At 41.4% G+C, this 6,000-nt stretch overlaps 1 pseudogene across 1 annotated transcript in view; it reads left to right on the top strand.

Annotated features, from left to right (window-relative positions):
* The window catches only part of LOC147795256 (uncharacterized), a 40,736-nt pseudogene extending 38,579 nt beyond the window's left edge, over positions 1 to 2,157 (top strand). The window contains exon 12 of the transcript XR_015424043.1: positions 307 to 2,157. The product of XR_015424043.1 is annotated as an uncharacterized LOC147795256 (transcript). The remainder of the gene's footprint in view (positions 1 to 306) is intronic.
* Positions 2,158 to 6,000: the final 3,843 nt, after the last annotated feature.

Here is a 6,000-nt window from a genome sequence, read left to right on the forward strand (position 1 = left end):
CAATGTCTCCCATACAGAGCGCATCTCCTGTAATTGGCGCGCAGCAATACCGCGGCTATCCATTCTCGTGACAAAGATGACACAATTACAACGCAGTAGACACGACACATCAACTGTACGAAAGATCACCGTTAAATTATCCATCTTTTTTTTTCGGCCGGCAACATCGCCAGTGGGCGCAAGCGTGAATGATACTTGCGCGCTTGCAGTATATCACGTGATCATTTCGTGACCAATAAAAATTAACTAAATTAACTATAACTGTGGTTTAACAAGATATTTTGTTTCTTATTTTTTTCTTCACAGCAAGGGAAACTCGGCTGCATGGCTTTCCTTCGCGAGCTCATTTCAACGGGAAAGATGACCCACAAGACATGAACTTGCAGGGTGGCAGATCGTGGCGGTCGGCAACCTGTCGTCGCAATCTAGATTAGGCGATACTCCATCGCACGGGTTGCGGGATTATAAGACTGTTTAGGGCGGAGGCCCGGGTTCGTCAAAGCCTGAAATTTACTTTTGCGGGCGAGACCCATGAGGCTTCCCTGTTTACGTCAACGCAAAACAAACTATATTTTTGGAAGTTTTTAATTGCCCAAATGCGTTTCGATCAGTACTGTCAAAATTTGTAATTCTATTTGTCTTTGGCACTATTGGTAGTACTATGGAAATAATTGAATCGCATTGCGATGAAATTATGAACTACTGCTTGAAATACATGTAACCTTATACATGGAACTATTGCATTTTTTGGGGGGGGATTCAAACTAGGATATTACGCTGCTGTTTTTTACCGTCTTGTGGGATGTAGTCCTTGGTCACTCGCCATTCACGTGGTTGTTGGTTCTTGACTTCTAAAGGGAATTATGTAGTGTTACCACTTTTTAAAATGCGAGGGTTAATTAACTTTGGCAGTTGGTGAGTATTTATTGTAAATCGTTTACTGTGGTCATACGTTCCAGTTCTTTGAAACATTTAATGCTAATAATTTCAAATGAACATTTCCCCTTTTCCTATAGGACCATTTTTGTTCGTTAATAATGTAACATCTGGGGTCTCGGTGACTCGCCAATCACGCAGTTGTCGACTCCTGACCTTTTTATTGCTTGTGGGGGTTCATTTCTTACTTCTTGGAGGTTTTAATGTGGTAATCTGAAGTATCCTTTGTAAGCGCCTGGATCTGCCCTGCCCTCAGAGCCATTGGGATTAAGCTGAATCTTGTGAAGGTTATACTTTGGAGTAATGAGCTGTTGTTTCGTGGGTTTTTGTTTTCACGATGGACACTAATTGATAAACACGAGTTTGGTTGGCGAGTTTTGAAAAGTTACTGTTGAGCTGACGTCGCAGGAGGCAATATTAGGGTTAAGTTAATCTTGTTACGCCGTTTCTCGAAGCTTTTAAAGGAAATACAATTTTTTTTTACTAAAAGCCTTGAAATTGCATTTTGGGGTTTCAATAAACTTCATTTTAAATTTTTGTTTTGCAATTTTAACCGATATTTTGATGCTTTTTTTGGGTTTATGCTAATGCATATTTGCATATTGATAAGCAGAACTATGATGTTATCGAAGGCGCTGAATCGCAATGTTGCACTAATTTGTGCACAGAAAATTTCTAGATTTTTTAACCACTGCTATGGCAGATTTCATTTTCTTTGGCAATTTGTTGCTGTGTACGTATGAAGCAATAATCAGCAAAATACTTTTCACAGAAATGTTCCAAGATAACAAATTGAGATTCACAATTTGAATATGACAACATGCAACCTGAACCATGTCTTCCTGGATTGACGTCAAAGCAAAAGCGCTCTTACTTGTCCAGAAATGCTTGGTCAATTTTCAGTGTTTGAAAAAGTGCACCGTCCAGTTCACATAACTCAAAAAAGATGTCTATAAAAGAAAAATACAGAGATACACAAAATGTGATTCTAATAAAAAGTTCTTTCCTGGATCCTTTAACATCTCCGAATTTGGTCCAAAAATGCATGTATTTATAAGCTGATAATGGTGGGGTTCCTGTGATTTCCTTGTCAAAACGGGAGATATTCTTAATAAAGTTTAAAAAATTCCAAGACAGCTGCTTTTACCATTTACCATCGCAACATTCGTTAGTGGATTCCTGTACCTTCCTTATCCAGAAATTAAAAATGTAACACAACTATACCGTTGTATTTTTTCCATTGTGTTGGTCATCGTATTATTCTTTCGTTTTTATTTAGGAAGGGTGGGGCTCTCTATACTTCGAGAGGTGGCTAGAAGCTCTAAAGCCGATTTTGTCACGAATCCGGCTTATTGGAACTCATTGTTAGGGGTCGTTTGCGTGGAAAGAACAATATAACCAGACTGAATTATAGATGAGGTAAATGAAAAGGGAGTTATTTGTGCATGGTAGCTTGAGAACGTCGTCGAACTTTTCGCATAATGTTATCTATCAAGACTTGGAAAGGTCTGTTGCGAGGGATGATCATTGGTGACGAAGAAGCTGAAGAGGGGTTTGGGGGATTATCAGATTGTGGTAATAAGGCTCTCTCGACGAGTGGCACGGACCAGGGCGCATACTGCCTGTACCCTTTAACCAGTGACTCGGATGGGACGGCTGGAAAGAGTCTGGTACGAGCCCGAAGGCCTGACATACTGCAGAAGTAGCAGATGTCAACAGCTGGCAAGCCCTAAAACAACAACAACAACTACAAAAAATCAGGTGACATGAACAGGAAGGAAAATGACGAATGACGGAGCTTAGGGTTAGAAAAGGCGTAGGTGATAACGCGAAAATTGGATGAGTGGAAGTCAATCTCGGTGTAAGTGCGAACACTGAGTGAAGGGACTAAATGAGAATAAATACCTTTATATAAGGACACGCTTGAATGATAAGCTAAGGAATTCTGCGAGGGTGTGGACGCATAGTAATGAGCATGCAAATTACCTCCCTCGAGTGGACCGAAGGCACGAAACTAAAGTTCTTCACAAAATAACTAACACACTGAAATTTGACAACTGCCTCAAAGTGATTGCCTCAGAGGCAAATGTCAAAGTGTTGACTGCATACGAACCCCCCCTCCGAACTATGCCAGTCAATGTCTTCAGGCTACGTCAAACACCGAAACCCGCTCTTATTTGAGTTATTACAAATACATGTACATGTTACTGAGGTACTTTAGATAATTGGACGTTTTCCGTTTTAAAATGTCGATGTGTTAACGTTATTTCTCGCCGTCGTTAAGTGCAGAACCTGCTGCACAATTAACCCGGCAGTACCATTCCCTGTTCGAATTGCCCTACCTGAACTGTTGACCGTACATCATTTACATACCAATGCTATAAAGTAGATTTATTCTAATTGATCCCTGGCTCAAAACACAAAGAAAATCAACATTTTCTGATTGCTAGGCTAAATATTGGAATTGCAAGAATTGCTAATGTGCGAATTGCTAATTCGTTCACGCAGAGATGGCACCCTCTTGTTCATCGGAACTCCGTAGTTGTACATAATGTAATTCCTCGATCATTGAATTAAAGCACACGGTGAGCGAATATACGGAGCTCAGGACTTTGTTCAGATACCAAGATAATATTTCTTATTAATTCGACTTATAAAGTGTATTTAGTCGATTTAACGAGATAAATGATGTAGTCAAGTCGACTTCCAAATTATAGTAAGTCGACTTGGGAGATATTTCTACTTTCTGAATTCCCTATGTCGACTTGGCGAGATAATTTATATTTTTTTCAAGTCGACTTTAAAATTGTGGGAAGACGACTTGGCAAAAAAATTTATGAAGTCAATCCAACTTCCTAATTCTGGAAGGTAGACTTGAAAAGATAATCTATGTCAGTGAGTCGATTTCCTAATTCTAGTAAGTCGACTTGGCGAGATAATTTATGTCATCAAGTGTACACCATGCAGGCATGAACTGACTACTCACAAGTATGAACGTGACCTGAAGCGTATTTTCTCGCCAAGTCGACTTGCTAGAATTTGGAAAACGACTTGATAGCAAAATTTGTGTCGACGAGTCGACATAATGAATTCTGAAAGTAGACTTGATGACATGAATTGTATTGCCAAGTCGACTAACAAGAATTGGTAATTCGACTTGAGTATTTAACTTATCTCGCCAAGTTGACACAAGCAAAATCCGGAAGTAGACTTGACAACGAAAAATTATCTCTCCGAGACGACATACCGAGTTCTGGAAGTAGATTTGATGACATAAACTATCCCGCCAAGTCGATATAGGGAACTCTGGAAGCAGGCTTGATGTCATAAAATATCTCGCGATGTCGACTTACTGTACTTAGGAAGTCAACTTAACTACATCATTTATCTCGTTAAATCGACTAAATACGCTCTATAAGTCGATTTACAAAGATAAATTATCTCAGTATCTGAACAAGTCGGATGGCACTCACAGAGCGCCGTACGAATAGCATCATATTATACATGAAAGTGCGTCGTGAGGGCATGCTGACTGTTCCTGCCAGAAATGCTTGTATACGTGGGCTTTTTTGTTAAGTGATGTAAATATTATAGTTTTTTCGGGCCACTTTCGGAAAATGCACTGTTTAATTTCTAAAATAAAAATTTCATTAGGAGTGGATTTTAAAAACGACTTAAAAACCTTGTTTCATTTTCGCAGTACGAGCATAGAGGGTTTTCACATTAGCGCCGTCTGCGCATATCCTCATCGGAACCGAGGCTCTCTGTGTTGAACTTAGTCGCGCTTTGCCCGCAGAGTCGACACAGTCCATGCAGTATCTGGTTCGTAAGTGTGACTCCACTTCTGTTTAAACCACGCCCACTGCACAAACCACGCCCACTGCGCATGCGGACACACAACCATCACATGTACAGATACGTTTGTTCGCGGCAAATTGCCGTTATTTTTTCTTTTGATTTTACGTGTCTGTCATACTGAAAGACTCTTCCACAAAAATTTGCAGTCTGAAAAGTCTGAATTTAACATACCTTTATGTATTTTGTGTCTTGACTCCTTACTTTCAATCGTCTGACCGTATTAAAAACTGAAACTGACACATACAGTCTCGTTTTCAAATGCAGAAGTGCGCAGATCGACGCTAAAAGCGTCGTATTGGGATCCGTGGGGAAGGCAAAGCAGACTTAGGGTGCGTTCGATTAGGTTCCCTGAAACACACCAGTGTTACACGCAAGGGCAGCCCCGAAATGAGGGTAATCGAACGCTGCAGTGCAATCGCCAAGGCATTCTGGGAAAAAGGTCAAGTCACCGCCACGTTCCATCATGTACGTCCATGCACGAACAGTCCATCCGTGACGCCATTACACTCGGACAGCCTCCAGGGACCCACTCGCCAGCCGGGGTAATAGTGGCTGACTGACACCAGGGCAGGCACGAGGATCACGTGATGGCTAAACGGACGCTCTCGTGTAAGTTTGACTTACACGTGTAAGCTAATCGAATGCACCCTTTACTGTTCATGCCACATTGGCTTGTACACGTGACCTGTTTTGTCAGGTATACATGTACATGTACATCATTTCGCAATCGACCAACGCTTGGCCTACCTCACGTAAGTTCGTAACGGAGACAGCCTTTCCCGACTATGACCGACGCACCCTCAGAATTTGCCAAGAGATCAGGTAATACGAATCTGTACATGTCGCACATTCAAGGACAAGGCGATGGAGGTCAGGCTAGTAAGCCCGTTGTGGCGTCGACTTCCCCCTTCCTCACGCCTAGTCAAAAGGAGGAACTAGAGGGATACGTCTTCCAATTCACTAACTTCTCCGTTGAAGGTGGTGGGAGCAAGGCATTTGCTGCAGTTGGAGCAATTCGGGTCAGTGAGCCTCGTATATACTAGTTTTGTCAACTAATAGAGTTTTCTCTTAACCTGTATATGCAACATAAACCACACACTAATGGCTTTTGCCTCTTTCATTCGAAGCGGTTTGGTCGACTCCTGAGGATATAAAAATAGAATTTGGTTGACAGGCATGACAGGCGTCCTTTAAATGCCAACTGTG

The sequence above is a fragment of the Acanthaster planci genome, unplaced genomic scaffold, assembly GCF_054643075.1.
Source record: "Acanthaster planci isolate LZ-2023a unplaced genomic scaffold, COTS_SCS Contig98, whole genome shotgun sequence".
Lineage (NCBI taxonomy): Eukaryota > Metazoa > Echinodermata > Asteroidea > Valvatida > Acanthasteridae > Acanthaster > Acanthaster planci.